Below are 16,286 nucleotides of genomic sequence, written 5' to 3' on the forward strand. Positions count from 1 at the left end.
TTCCTAACTGTCCTGTGTTCATTAATGCTGTCCTTGAGCTGCCATGCTAAAATTGGTGTCAATAGCTGTATAATTTCTGCATAAAGGAACACTCCTACCAAGAGAAACCTTGCAGCTTACAGTGCTGCTTTCCCTTAGAAGTGTATCAGCTCCAGAATTATCTCAGGCTTGCATTTGGATCAAGACCCTTATTTCCTTATGAATTTATGTTCACTTCCTTTTCTTTTTTTTCCAGGCACTTAATTTGTCTGCAAGCAACATACAGAGAGATGCCAAATACATCATGCCAAATTATTCTCCCCTGGAGCAGGGTCAATTTGATATTCAGATTGGCTTTTCATTTATCCTGGGTCTGCAAAGTGATTTTGCCTTCTTTCAGCTTCAATTTACCTAAACTCTTGCTATCCGATTTTTGATTTTGCAGAATTGAACTGTCTAGACTGCTATCCAGGGTGTTTTTCCTCATGTCCACGGAGTCTGTTTTTCTTGCTGTGCAATTGCAGTTGCTGTTTGGAAAGATCATAGTGTGCATTAGGTAGCTGATGAAATAAAGCCTAATGAATTCTCATGGAGAAAGAAATCATTACAGCTTGTGATTTCAAAATCATGAATGGCCCATTTCCTTCAAAATAAAAAAATAATGATAGATGATACATTTCAAAGTATCCTCTAAGTAAAATTGCTAATGGTTTCCCTGGAGCTGGAAATTGTGTCCCAGGAAAAGGATGCATCTGCCCCCGAAAGCAACTGTGATTAAGAGGGAGTCAGACAAGTAAGGTATCTGTTTGGGTTTTTCTTCCCCAACCCCGGCCAACACAACTATATCACACCAACCAGAAAGTTTCTGACAGCCCAGGTCCCTTTGCAGCCCACACTTACCTTGGGAACCCCTTCACAGCCCCACTCCAACCATGCTTTAGCCTTTTTCATGTTCTCCCAGCATGAACACTAGCCCTAAGAATAACCATAACTCAATGACAACCAGACAGTAATTCCTGTATCATCTTGTAAAGAGACAGGTCCGGAAAACACTGGCTTCTTTACAATAAGTGCCTGGTTTAAAGTCCTGGTTGGCTAAATAATGGGATTAGTTGAGAGGCTATTGCTTTATTAAGCCAAAACCTAGAGTTTAACATGAAAAGTCTTACTTCTGAATGTCATTAAGGCTACCTGCTCAGTATAGACTTCAGCCACAACAGTGACACCAGCACAACTGGGAATGAGCAGACAGAGGGTACCAGAAAATTTTCCCTAAATTATTCAGCCTTGTTGGTTGAAGTCACTGTTTTGTCCAACAGCATTAACAGGGTGAAATGTAAATATCAAACTGGAAGATATTTTATTAAATGAGATGCAGATCAGGTAGTGGGAGAACACAGTGCTCCATTCCTTCAGTGAGTTCATTTACTGAAGCTGAAAACCCCAAGCAAACCTCCAATGCTTAAGGTACACACAGTTAACTTATTCACATCCTTCTCTTTGCAAACAAGCTCACACAGTTCTAGGGTTCAAAACTCATGTTCCTTCATATTGCTCTAAACCTACCATTGCAGACTGGACAAAAATGCATAGCTAAGGTTGTCATCAAGTAGATGACAATCACTGACACAGCAATGGTCATATTCTAAGTCTGCAAAATGTTCCCTATCCAGAGGACGCTGGTACCTGAGAAATATCAGAATTGCCTGACCAGCCATGCTGCATCTCTGGTGACCATTACCCTACACATTTAAGCTCACAGCAAGCATCCTTAAATTTCAGGGCTGGAGTCTGCGCTGCATGTCCTAATTCCATGTGTCCTTCCTACAGGGCAAATGTATCAGCCCAATGTATCAGCTAGAGAAAGAGGCAATACTTAAATTGACACCATGGGGACATCAGCACTGGTCTTATAATATGTCATGTATGGAAACAACAATCAGAGTGGCCTCTTGGTATAAATTGTCATGGTTTAACCCCAGCCAGCAACTAAGCACCACGCAGCTGCTCACTCACTTCCCCCCCCCACCCCGTGGGATGGGGGTGAAAATCGGGAAAAGAAGTAAAACTCGTGGGTTGAGATGAGAACAGTTCAATAGAACAGAAAAGAAGAAACTAATAACGATAATGATAACACTAATAAAATGACAACAGCAATAATAAAAGGATTGGAATGTACAAATGATGCGCAGTGCAATTGCTCACCACCTGCCGATCGACACACAGTCCCCGAGTGGTGATCCCCTGCTCCCACTCCCCCCAGTTCCTATACTAGATGGGATATCCCATGGTATGGAATACCCCGTTGGCCACTTTGGGTCAGCTGCCCTGGCTGTGTCCTGTGCCAACTTCTTGTGCCCCTCCAGCTTTCTCGCTGGCTGGGCTTGAGAAGCTAAAAAATCCTTGACTATAGTCTAAACACTACTGAGCAACAACTGAAAACATCAGTGTTATCAACATTCTTCGCATACTGAACTCAAAACATAGCACCGTACCACCTACTAGGAAGACAGTTAACTCTATCCCAGCTGAAACCAGGACAAAATGATCCAAGAAAAACATTGCAGCCAGGCAGAGAACAACTGATGGCACAGTGGAGCTCTTGCAAAGGGCTATATTCCTGCCTATACATATGGTTTGCAGTCTGATTTGTTCAGTACCATCTTTTGTTTAACTGTCCATTTAGTTTAAATTGCATGCAATACTTATGGAAGCATACATGGGACTGACTCGAATACAAATGAATTACTTAGGTCTGCAGTTACGACAATGACACCAGGAAATTAATTCCCAGGGGCTTTAAAAGAGGGGGGGGAAAAAAAAAGAAAAAAATTAAATAAAATCACTGTTGCCTTTTATTTGAGTTCCTGATATTTTCAGCTTCTAAAAACATTACCTTAGCTAACTTTCTGCACTAAACTTTTTTTATGATAGGAATAAAGTTCTTTTCATTACAAATAAAAAAGCATATTGCCCTGCATAGCAGCCCTGCTATCATATTTAAGGCACCTCCCAGGGTAGAGCTATTCCAGATTAGAGAGAATTTTCATTTGAACCAGAGGCTGGATTGCACTTTTCATTTCTGTATGCCACAGCAGACAGGAGCAGCCGGCTGGGATCCTTTAGAAGCAATGTTGTGCTGTTAAGTGGAGTGACTGCATTCAGCAGTGCAGCAATTCTCAGTGACCCCATAAATTGCTGCCTAGAAAACACTGACCAGTGCCTGGTTTTATTTGTCACAAACTGCGGGAGCTGCTGACTTCCAGATGCCCCTCAGTCCTCCTGAGGAAAGGGCCATGACAAAGAGGGAGGGAAAGGTGGAGCTCACTGCAGGCACCGACTCCTTGGAGCAATAACTATTTTGCTTCTGTAAAGCAACTGCTGTGGGATTTTGGAGGCTGAAATCCGCTGTGCTTTAAGCCTGACAATGAGAAGCGTTTTATTGCTTTGCTCCCAGCTCTTCCACCCAGCTGGGGCCTCAGAACCCCACATTTTCCTCTTCATGCCTTGCTTTCCCTTACCTATCAGCTTTGGGGCTGGGGAGGAGTGGTGATGACTCTCTTCAAGCCCTTGTGCCAGCTTGATCACAAAGGTCAAGATGAGTTGGTGATCTTGTGTAAAGGTTTGGCTCCTTTGAGAAGACGCTCTTTAAAACCAGCATCCCTGGCACCAGTTGAACAATTAAACGCTCACAACCCAGCCCACCGCTCCTGTCCTGCAGTGCTGCAGGTTGCAGTGGTAAGCAGGGCGCAGGCTCCTTGCTCACCAACACGTTCAGAAGTCTAGCTGCCAAACCCACGAACAGCCTCCTCCCACACCTCTGAGATACTCCAGGTGGTTTTGTCGGCAAAGCAGAATACTAGGATGAATAACACACCAATACTGTCAAGGACAGCAAAGAGCAATCAGCACAGCCAGCCCTGCTCTAAATGCTACCAGAATATTTATAACCTGAGTGTTTTGCCCAGAGATCTGCAGCCTAATTTAGGCTCCTGTTTCCTGCTTACTTTCCTCTCCCCAAACACATGAGAGTTTTCTGTCATTAATCTCCAGTCTCATACTTCCAGTGTCCTGAACTTGTATTTCTCTTTTCCATAGATACAACCTCTCCTCCTACTGCACAGAGTTGCTGACCCGGTCACCTTTGCTGGCAACACTTAACAGCTTCACAGGATCTGGCCCATTACAATGAATAAATCACTCCCAGCTGTCTGTGCACACACTTGAACAAGATTAGTAAAAGTGGTTTCACACAATGGGCTACCCAGCCCCAGCTGTATCCTCCCATCTTGGTTTAAGAGTGGCTCCTTTCAGATTTATTCCCACTCCTTCACAGTCATTTTTGCTGGCCCAGCAGTCAGTCCTGCTCAGCGCAAGCAATTGTGCTGCTCATTTTATCCTCGCTGAGCTCAGCCAGTGCAGTTCTGTGGACTGGCACAGATATCAAATGCAAGGGGATTTTAGGAAATGAACTGGCAGCAGTGACACTATGGGTAAGGATTTTCAGCAAAACCATAACCAGATTTGAAGCGATGTGAAAGTCCTGGCAGGAGCAGGCACAGGCACACAGAAGTTGCACAGCTCCTGCCACACTCGTTTAATTCGATGAGGGAGGAGGGAAGGAGCGCACAGCCTGACCGCCCGCCCCTGCCTATGGCACCTTGCTCAGTCTGCTTGAAGGATGCCCCAAAACTGGCCCGCATCCCTCTGATATAGCCTCTATGTGACCTCTGTGCATTTTGAGACTCACATCCCCTTCGGAGGGTCTGTTCATGCCCTGTCTTTGCTACAGCCTCAAGAAACACTGTGTCTGCCTGAGCCTAAAAGGTGAGATGGCTAGGCTTCTCTCAGCTTGCACTTTGAGAGGAGCACAGCTCATTTCCTATGCACTGGAGTAAACGTCTTCCTTGCCTTCAACCAGTGATGCACATCATACAGAGGAACAGTGGATTAAGGACTTCACCAGTGCAAGCATATAATTGCTATTAGTGCTAATGGGAAACGTTACCTATTTCAAAGATGCTCTTTCAGACAGATTTTGTGCATTAAATAGAGGTAGGTGAAATGTTGCAGGACAGCATTTTATTCATGAAAAATTGCAGAGCTGATTGACTGAAACGACTGACCATCACTGGCACTGGAATGGGAAAAATGATCAAAATGCTTTCAGTTTGTAAACCTAAAAGGAAAGGATTTTTAGTTTTGCTAGCTAGCAAATAATTCAATTACTCACCCAGCACTAACATGAGGGCAGAGAACCGGAGCGTTCCCTGCCATCAGCACAGGGGAGACTTAGGTGGGTAATTCTGTTAGCACTGTGGAAGTCCCTTCACATAAATCTTTGTGGCATTAATGAGGAAATGAGGCATCAATAACGCAAGAAGTTTGGGAACTGTTCCTTGGCTCCACTTCTGGATTTTGAGCAAGGACATCTCAGGTCTCCCATCTCTGCCAGAGCACGGCTTGTGCATTGCTGAATCTTCACCTAGGCTCAGGGCTTGGGCTCCACTGCAGTGTTTTGGAGGTCTCACAGTGGCCCTGGAAGCAGGGAAATGTAAACCATTGCAAGCAACAAGAAACCCAAGTGCTATTTCCTTAGCGTTCACAAATTTGGATGCCCTTTAAAGCTGTGCATTACATTAAGCGGTAAAGGAAGAGAAAGAGTTAACCATTCAGGAGGGAGCGGATTTGTTCCATGCAGCAAACGTGCAAAACACTTGACTCTGTAACATCCTCACCAAGTAATTGTGCAAAGGCTCTCGGTGTCGCAGCTATTGTTTCATCTCCTTATCGGCACCGCACACTGCCGCGGGCTCTGAAGCTCTTCCCGAGAGGGCTCCCCCTGGGATGTTCGCACACATGAAGAGCCCCATTAAGATGAAAGTGCTCCCAGCCTCTGCCCCTCTTCCTGCACGCTGTCTCTGCAGACTCACACGTTGTGGAGCAAAGGAACAGATTTGGCTTTTAAGTTAGAAAAGTAGTACTATTGCTGGGGGTGGGGAGGGAGGGAAAAAAAAAAAAAAGAAAAAACAAAAGAGAAAACCTGGCTGCTATTCCAGTGGTGGTTCTTCCCAGGACAGCTCAAGTCTTTAGGCCTGCTAGACCTAGAGATAGGACCTGTCGAATCAATCACTTTGTGTTTTCCAGCAGCTGCTGCTACATAAGCTCACCAAGCTTCTTTACAACTGAAATCACAAGTTATTCCAAATATTGGTCTTATTTTTTAAAAAAGCCTTTCTCTCCAGCACCTAGAAGGGGGAAAATAGCAACCACCTGGGGGACAGACACGCACATTTCTGAAATTTCTGTAGGGCAAGGCCCCAAGGACCACTGCCGGTGCGAAGATGGGAGCTTGGCAGACTGCAGCTGGAGGAATGGACAGGAACCTGCCTGAGTGCCTTCTCAGCCAGGGCTAACAGGAGAGGACCACAGAACCCTGCATAGCTTTCTCTTGATCAAAAATCCTGGAAGGATTTTTTTCCTAATTCTGAAGAGAAATAATTTACTTGAAAATTTGAGGTGAGTATAAGGGCTTTTGGTTCTACAACGTACTCGCTTTTTTAAGGTACTGAAGGAGAAGACAGCCCAAAATAGCAAAAACTGTGTGTCTGTTTTGTAATTAATTTTGGTTCTTGATGGCTCTTCCTTCTGGCCCAGCAATGCTCCTCACTTCTGACTGTCACAATTTCAAGTGCATTCTGATTGTGCTTGAACCCTTCCAGTAGCACATCAAGGGAAGGTGCATCTGGTCACTTGGATCACAGATTCATGCATCCACATTATCATCATACCAGCACTTTTCTGCTAGGGTGCTCTTTTTAAACTTTGATGCTCTTCTCAGTGCAAGGTGCAAGAGTGGTTAACAAAGGAAAGCCCCTCTCCCTCCCTCCCTCCCAAATCCTAAGCTCTTTCCTGCTGGTTAGATAACAGTCCATATCCCAAGCTGGCCAGCACAACTTCTCCCATGTTGCACTAAGATCACAGAACTAAGCCTAGCAACTGGGAGAAAAGTTGATACGATTCACTACTTTTCTACTCAGCTAAGTTTGGAGGGTGGAGACACAGCATGTATTGTTATTTTTGCCTTCCCAATGCTACTGCTTCTTGGAAGGAAAAGCTTTACAGTAGGCTTAACCTTTGCAAGAGTCCCAGAAGATGCAACTGAGGCTGTCACAGTTCATTCTTCCGCCTCCCAGCCAGGTCCTTACACACGGAGATTAACAAAAGTCCTCGTGCCTTCACACAGACAACGTGCAAATACATACACTGTGGCTGCATCAGTTCTGGCCCCAGCCTGGTTGAAGACTTGGCTAGATCTGGTTTGAGCAGTGCTGTGCCTCTCAGTAAATATCCAGAGCTCGGCTAAAGCGGAAGCAGTTGCAGCAGCTTATGCCACCTGAGAGCCTGCTCTCCCAATATATTTATCCCACCCTGGCTTTACAAACCATTCTGCACCTGTGTTGGCAGCTCAGGAATTTAATTGCAAGTCTCATGATACTGGGTGGTGGTTTTAATGAAAACTCCAGCTCCTGGGGAATGCAGGAATCTCAGCTTTCATTTAAAACCAATTAAGTCTTCTAACTGCAGGGGCAACCTGAGAACACCCAGCAAGAAAGTCCTAAAGGATGGAAACCTGAAAGTAAATAAAAAGACCCTCTTCCTTCCCTGCCCAATTTTTATTTAAGAAAATGCTCTCAGGATTTTCAAACAAATGACACAGGAGGCCTGACTCGCATGTACAAAAGCTTCATTTTAGAAATACTGATATTAACATAGTAGAATGGGCTGGCAGGGAGAGAAAATAACAATTGCTTTAAGCATTAGTAATGACTTATTTTTATACTACTAATAAGATTAAAGCATTTTCACTGTAGCTTGGAAGAGGTAAAACACATACATTGATAGCAGCCTTTAGAAATAGGGTGACACAAGGCAGTTTAACAGCCAGGCAGAATTACCAGTTGCATCCCTTTAACATTTATATATCACCAGGGCGTGAATTCAGTAGGGTTCAGGGATTACAGGGCACCTCTGGAGTATCTGGAATAGAAGAAAAACACAGTGCAAGTTTAAAAGAACACTGGAACAGCGTGAGTTATGTCAAGTTTAGCTCTGAAAATTAGGACCGCACCCTTTCCTAAATCTTGGAGCCTAGGAGCTGGTAAGGAATAAAGCCTGCAGTATTTATGATTTAATGGGAGAGAGTATGTCCATTTTCACAAATCCAGCTGGCTTGCAGAGGAAGGGAATAAGGATGGCCAGAGTCTCATATTCTAATTGTAAATGATGATTCTTTCTTCCAGCTATTTTCTGCTTATTAAATTCAAGTTGAAAAAGCAGTTTTCCTTATGTTTACACACCCACACAGTTAATTGGAAGTAAAAGTATGTCTGTTTATGGCTAGAAGTGCTACCCCTGTTTGGGAGAAACAGGTTATTGTGCAAAATTCATGTAATTGGTTTCCATAGCCCAAAGCAAATCAGGAATAATTTCTTATAGCAGAGGAGCAGATTTATACTGAAGTGTCCCTTGAAATTTCTCATTCAAAGGCTGATGGCTCTAATGACTGCCTTCAAATTGCTATCAGTAAAAGTCTACGCAAAAATGAAATTCAGTGTGCAATTTGGCAAACAGCTGTACTTTCACAGCCTTTAGCGACTAATCTAATCTGGGCTCTAATTTCTCTTTGTGCAGATTTGTAACGTATACAGGCTTGAGCTTAATAAGGCCATTAGCACAAGTAGATTTACTCAGGCCCATAAGTGCTTGCAGAATGAGATGCTGCTTATAGTCAGCTGGCACTGGGCCAGCCCCATCCCTAACCAGTGTCGTACAGGTGAAAAGGCTACTTGCATTATTGCCCTTCCCAGCAGGCTTCTTACTGACCTCCATGGTAAAGGCACCCCATGAGCCTGAAACCAAACTACCCCAGCACAGCCCCATGTAGAGACACAAAACCTCAGGTCCTGGCTAAGCCTGGTCCGTGCCCAGATGGCTGCACTGGGCCAAAAATGGGGACCTGCTCCCAAAGCCTGGGAGAGTTTCCCTTTCCCAGAGCAACCGGCATTTGTACTGATCCCTTCGCCAGAGTGCAGTACTGTTCCCCAATCCAGAGCCCACGGGATGGCAGTGCAGGAGTAAGAGAATTACCCACTATTTCATTCCACCTTCACTTGCGGATGAGCCTTCTGAATTCAGAGTGAGGGACTGCCTCTGATTCAATTGAATCAAATGTGCATGTTTACAAGATGTTTTGACTGACAAATCATTTTCCCTGTCAGACCGAGATACGACAATGATGATAACTCAAATTTTTGGAGTCAAAAAGCTTTGGAAAGCTTTCCTGCCATTACACTCCGTGAATGTCAATGGGTCTAGCTAAGTGCAGGTGAAGACTGATGGCAGCACTTTCTGCATCTCCTTTTCCCACCCGAGAGCTCTATGTAACTTTGGCTGGCAGGTCTGCCCCAAAAAAAGATGAGAGAAGATGTTGTATATTATTCTTATGATTTGCACTATATTGAATTTATCTTTGCTTTTCCTATTAAAAACAGGTTGCAAAAGATACCACTATGAGTTAAACACTGAATTAGTTTCCTTCTGAAATAAGAGATCTCCCTGAAATATTGAGGTGCCTAAACAGCTAAAATATTTTTCCAGAGTAAGTAATAACACTACTGTTAAAAGAAAATCCAGAACAACATCATAAGGAACCCCAAACCCCTATTTTAGAATGACAACTCATTGAAGTAAACAAGTGAATACAAATCTTGACTTTGAGTCTCTTTTTTCAGCCTGTTGTTCCTGGGATAGGAGCCCCAAAATTCCTCTGGTACCCTTGCGGGAAAGCCCAGGAGCTTGCCGCTACAATGTCGCTTAGCCTGTATTGTCCAGAGGTCTGTACAGCTTTGATTTACATTTTGAAGCCTCGTTTTGCAGGCATAAAAGCTAGAGTAGGCTGGTTTTGCTGCGTGAACCTCTTTGTCCATCTTCAAAATTGAGACAGTGCAACAGTTACGCTTAGCACAAAGCAACAAAACAGGCAAGAAGAGCTCAGATACTGTATGTCAAACTACCATCCATCACTCAGTACCTTTGCCTTCCTATTTCTATAAGTGTGGCCGTATTGCCTCCTTCCCTGGCTCCCTCTCTGTTTATTATTTCTTTTCCAGGGGGATATCAGGAGGAAATAATGAAGAAAGCAGAAAGGAAGAAGGAGCAAAGGCGCAGCACAGACCACACCTGTGCTTTGGGCCCCTGCACTGTTCTGCATGGAGGGAGGAGGAAGGGGGAGAAAGGGGAAGAAAACCTAGGAAATAGTGTGAGGCAGAATAACTGACTGGAAAAAAAAATAACAGCTGGATTTGCTGGGGGAGAAAGGAATAAGAGAGCAGACTGAAAACCAGTCCCAAAAGAGCAGGTCCTGGAGGAATTTATTGGAAACATGAACAAACTAAATATTGATAAGAAAACAGTGTAAGCAAAGCAACAGGGTAAGCAGGCAGTGCTACAGTGAAAGAACAGAGATGATTCCCCATATTAAAAAATGACAACATCTTTGCTGAAGGAAGTAGCAAAGACTGTTGACAAAAGCAATTTCAATTGAAAGCAATGCTCACTGAAACCACTGGAAGCTTTTCCATTGTCTTAAATAGGCACTACACCAGATTCTCAGCCCCTGAGCAAGTAATTGTGGGATGAATCAGGTGTGCAAGCAGCCATGGGATGCTCTTATGCTATCTTTAGCAATGCAAAAATAATCCACGAAGTGGAATTTAAGGTGCATCATTCATGCCTAGCAATCACCACATCTATTTACATGAAGAAAACTGGCCCAAACCTACACTGTAGTCAGGAATCAACACCTCTACAAACAATAAGACTTGTTGCAGGGATGGAAAACCTTAGGGAAATCCAGGTGTCTGGATCTGTCCAGCACTGCGGTGATGAGGATCGCATTTTGCTTTTGTTGTATCTCCAGTACGTGTCTGTACAAAACAGGCATCTGATAGATGAGCTACTTGGCAACTGCTGACAGGTCAGGAACAACTGGTAAAATTTTAAAGAGTTTGGGTAGATGAAGAACCAGTACAGTGCTGTATTGGTGAAGGCTGGAAACACGCAGGAAGCGCTGTTACTATTCAATAGCCACCACTTAGCAAAGCATACCTGCTTTAGTTTAATTGCGTAGAAGCAAAACCTTTCAGATGAGTAACCTTCTTCAGGTACCTTCTATCTAAGGTGACCAGGAGTTTTTTTGCACTCCGTCATAGCACCTATCCTTATCTGCAGCAAGAAAGGCTGCAAGACAAAGGGATTTGCTAATCAAAAATCTGTGCAAAGGGAGAAACTGGATCATTCCTATTGCAGACTAAAGAGGATGTAAAGGGTTTTCCATGTCTGCCTCTGGGGCATTCACTCTACCCTGGCACCCATTTTGCCACTTAAACTGGGTTTGTCAGTTCATAGCAGGCCCAAAGCAGCTGGAATAACTGGAGTCACCTGTGAGCTATGTCCTGGACCACAACCTCAAGCAGCTGGGAGGACTCCATCCCGCAACACTGCCATGCTTACCTCCCCTCAGTGCCATACAGTTCACTGCCTGCTCTTGAGAAAGCTTTGGGGGTACATGATATCCCCCAGTACAAATAATAGAAATACAAATCAGATCCCAGGTTGAATGTTTTCCATCATTGCTGTTATAGTCTTATTTATTAAAAAGTTAAAAAAAAAAAAAAAAATCTTGTCTGCCTTGAGATTTCACAAACAACAAATGCATTTGCAATGATACAATAAGAGAAACCCCCAAGTGCTTCCAGAGCCAGAGATTGATAGAATTTTCCATGGTCTATGGGACCTTAGCCTTCATTAAGGTCAAGCTAAATTACCTTACAAATAATTTAGTTACAACCCACAGCTCCTTGATTCTGAACTGATACATTATGCAGCCATTAATCAGCTCCAGGTTTGGCCTTTGCTTTTGACATTCAGAAGGTAAACTTACTCCATGCTGGTCCTCTTATTGAGTTTCTCTAACACATTCATACTCAAAAAAAAAAAAAATCTCATTCCCTACTAAGCACTTATGATTCCTTATGTTTCGTGAAAGATTGAATGCACCTTTTAATAAATTTGTTTGTAATGCACCAATTTCATTTTGCCTACTCCCAAGGAAGCAGATTTCTATTTGATGGGCTAGAAGACACGAGAGATTATTTATCACTGTATGTCTGGGTCTGTAGTTAGTTGCAGAGCCATAAATTTGGAAGACAGCACAGTTACTGATCTTCAGTTAATTTCCTGGAAAGTCTGAAAACTTTGTTCTGGGTGATCACTGACAAAGATATAATAACAATAAAATAACCCAAGACAGCCAAACCCAATTTAATAGTTTCCATAAAGATCATTTTTATCAGAGCTCTGCAGGACTTCGTTCCCTGATAAAATACCACTCCCTCCATGTAACTGTGACAGTGAAAATTTGCTTTTATACACTAACCAGATTTTTTTGGCTAGAACTCCTACAGCTATGTTTAGCTCTCAGACACATGTCTTTAATAAGAACTACCTGTATCTCCAAGGGCTGAATTTCACCCAGTGTGGATGTTCAGCGAGGTTTAATTTTGACAGATGATCAAAGGCCACGGCCTTATCACTCAGTGCCTGCTTCAGCTCCCAATGGATGGTGGGTATACTCAGAATAAAGCTCTGGCTTTCCATTACTGTCATAAGAAAAGCTGCAGAACCACCCTTTCTTCATTTGTCTTAATTATAAATATATCTTCTAGTTCATGAAAAAAAGAAAACTCCTTTTCATAAGTGATTAATGAACCTGCAGATTCTCCTACAGATATAGTCAATAGCCTTCCAGGGGCCCTTCTGCAGAAAGTCCTGCTTCAAGTCCCATTTATTTACACAATATCTACATTACCTGGCAATTAGGTACAGCTTTGGTTGTTTCGATCACTTTCCCATCTAAACAATACCAAAACCTTGAATTAGCCTGCCGACCATCAGTTCCCAGGCTTGCAGCACTGATCTGTAAGGGCACTATTTTGAGGAAGCTGTTGAGAAAGCATTTTTTGTAAATCCCCAAAATACAGGAATATGACGGATCAGCAGAGGTCCCTGTCCATTGAACTACTTCCCCCCAGCCAGAAAAGGAAAAAGGCATCAAGTTCCTACTGAACACTGATACAGGAGATAAGACTTAATTACAGCTTTCCCTATTATAGCCCAAAAAAGCTCTGTTAACCATCTGCCTCTCTTTAGTACCATTTTGTGTAAGTACATTGAGCTATCAGGTGAATCAAACCCCATATCCAGGCTTGGCACATTTGACTCTTCTTCAAATAGGAAAATACACTCTACAGAAAGCACTCATTTGCAAACTTGGGTTGGGTTAGTGCATATAGAGAACTCAACATGTAGAAGGTTGCTTTTTTAATATAATTTTATTAAAAAAATATCCACAGTACTGTCCTGCATACTTGTGCATGTGTTACAACAAACTAGGCAACATGTGGCAGGGCATCCCTCGCTGCTGAGTGGGTCAGTGGAGGTCTTTGGTTTCATTTGCTGCCCTTGTATTACCAAATTTTTGAGATTTTTTACATTAAATCTAAATTATCTGACACAGATAAAGAAAGAGGGTTTAGGTATTTTCTAAAGGACCAACTGTCTGCAGGACATATGGAAAAATAATCCATTACATGAAATATCTATAGAATAAAGTGTTTTATATGGAAAAACTCAAAAATACTATTTCAGTTTTTCATTTCTTAACAAACATATCTTGTTCTGTTTGACTTCAAGAAATCAAAATGCAAGTGAGGCCTTTATATTAATCCCAGCTGTTTCCTCTTCATGGGAAATTTTCATAATAATAAGTGAAGCATTATCATTTGGTTCTTGCCCTACCCCAATTAGTCTTTTCCTTATTAGATCCAGCTCTAGCCTCATGAGACTCTTATTGTCTTCTAAAAATACACCTCACCCAACTCATTGTATGGAAAACTTCAGGCTTTTAAAGCTAAAAACAGAAGACAAAGAACTACAACAAAAACAGGAGGAGAAGAAAAAAAAGTTTACTATTCTGGTTTGGGGGGGGGGAGTGTGTTTGTTTTTTTTTTTTTTTCCTTTGATTGGTTGTTTGTTTGTTTTTTTTTAATGAAACCCTTGCCATTCCTGGGGAGAACCAGAGGATGCAGTGCTATACTCGCATTTGCTTGTTTTATGGCTGGGAACTGGTGTACGGCATTGACTACTTGCATTTAATCTTGCATCACTTGAGTGCTCAGCAGTTCAAATAGCCACAACTCTAGTAGTCACTCAGCTGAGGAGCTCTACAGCTGTGTGTGTATATTCTATACCCACATCTATCTATGTGTGTGTGTATATATCTCCAAGTTTGCACTACCTGTGTGCAAGGCAGAAGTAGATTTTCAAGACCTTAGCAGGCAGTGTGAGGGATGTGTTTCCAGAAGAGGTCTACTCCCGTTGGAGAAACTCCACAAACAATAGATTTTCTTTTTTAGCACTCAGGAACACTTTCTGGGACATATATGGCCAGACTGTCAAAGGTCTTTAGCACCTGAAATAGTCAGTTTGCCTAGAAGCCCCACCGCTAATTTTAGCGGCTAAATGAGAGCTGACCTCAATCATGCGAGTGAGCATTTTGGAAAAGTCTGGCCGCAAAGCTTTCATCTAAACTGACTGCTCCTCAGTCAAGCGGTAAATATCTTCTGACATTGTCCTCCTACTTTTGTGCCCTAACATATGCAGTCTGCTTATTTATAGAACGTGTGAGTTTCATATACATCGAGCTGAACCCCACAGGACAAAGTCTCATTTGGTTTTGCACAATGCGGCCAACAGTTCCCCTCAGCCTCCAAGAGCAAAGCCTTGCTCTGCTCACCTGCCACACAGGAGAGGTAAACAGGACCCAGCTAAACACAAATTCAAGAAAATTTCTGGGAACTGTAAAAACTAACAAGAATAAGAGTAAGAGGGAAGAAGCTGATTAGCAGAGTTTGTGAGCTCTGAGCCCACCACACAGGAAGGTGAGCAGAGGGAAGATCCGAACACATCATCAGCAGAAGCCATCCTTCAGCACCTACAAGGATTGCACAATTTGGAAAGATGGGCAATGTGTTCCTGCCTTGCTCGAGGACTGGAAGATACCAGGGCTGAACAGCAGAGCCTATATCCAAAATACAGGATATTTAATGTTGGAAACACAGCCCCTAAATCCTACCCTTTTACAGTAAAATAAATTTCCACCAGTGCTCAAATGGTAAAAAAACAACAACCAAACAAAATCACCACAAATCAACTTTGCCCGGTTTGGTTTAGTGGAACTAACAAATAAATCAGCAGAAACCTAAGTTAATGCTATTACATTTGGATATTAGTAAAACAAAATAATGTTTCTTCTTTTGGAGATACTTGCAATTTCTTTTTGCATTATATGTGCAATAACATAAATTTGTATAGACAAAGTCAGCATGAAAATGCATCAGCCTCCATGTAAGGAGGGACACCCTACTTTTTGCAGGTGCAAAAAATTGAGCTGAGGTGTGCTTAACTACTGAGAACAGTAGCCATCATCACGCAAGCTTCCCTTCTCACCAGATGTAGGCAGGGAAGAAAATTCCCTTTGTCTAAGGCCACAGTGCATTCTGGTGGGCACTGAGCTCTCAGGCAGTTCAATCATCACATAAATAAGACTTAATTGGCATTCCCAAATGCCTTGAAGTCGTATTGCCAGCTGCTGGCACTCCAAAAGGTATGCCTCTGGAGATATAAGAGAAAAAAAAAAGAATATCAAAGATCATTTGCAATTAGATGCAACAAAACCATACCCAACTGGTATGTGTCAGGTAAAAATAGCATCAGCCAAAATGGTAAATGCCTTTTGGTTTGTCAGGAATTGAATGTGTAACACCAAGCAACCTATTATTACAGACTCTGATCAGCAAAGCAGACAATCATTTGCCTTGTTATCTTGCTGCCTGCCCATGTGAACAGCATCAAACAACTATTAAAAGACACCCCGCTCCCCCCCAAAGGGAACACCGGTAGTGAGCATCTGAAAACTTCCTCATTAACAAGCTAACCTTTAAGACTGGTGAGAAGACAAGGAAGCATTTACCAGCCACTGCATCAATAATTACATAAAAGAAAATCGTAGCTCGCTGTCTATCCCACTGTGGGGAGAAATAAATAACATAGGCACAGTTCATACCATGCCTATGGCGAGCAGCCCTTCCACAGCATCTCCCAGCCATGGGCAACAGCTGCCAAAA

At 42.8% G+C, this 16,286-nt stretch overlaps 1 long non-coding RNA gene across 1 annotated transcript in view; it reads right to left on the reverse strand.

The window, feature by feature from the left end:
- Window positions 1–5,612: 5,612 nt before the first annotated feature.
- LOC138686124 (uncharacterized) overlaps window positions 5,613–16,286 on the reverse strand; it is a 65,842-nt gene continuing 55,168 nt past the window's right edge. The window contains exon 4 of the long non-coding RNA XR_011325474.1: window positions 5,613–8,019. This is a non-coding gene — a long non-coding RNA (uncharacterized lncRNA). The remainder of the gene's footprint in view (window positions 8,020–16,286) is intronic.

This window comes from Haliaeetus albicilla, chromosome 7, assembly GCF_947461875.1.
Source record: "Haliaeetus albicilla chromosome 7, bHalAlb1.1, whole genome shotgun sequence".
Taxonomy (NCBI): Eukaryota; Metazoa; Chordata; class Aves; order Accipitriformes; family Accipitridae; genus Haliaeetus; species Haliaeetus albicilla.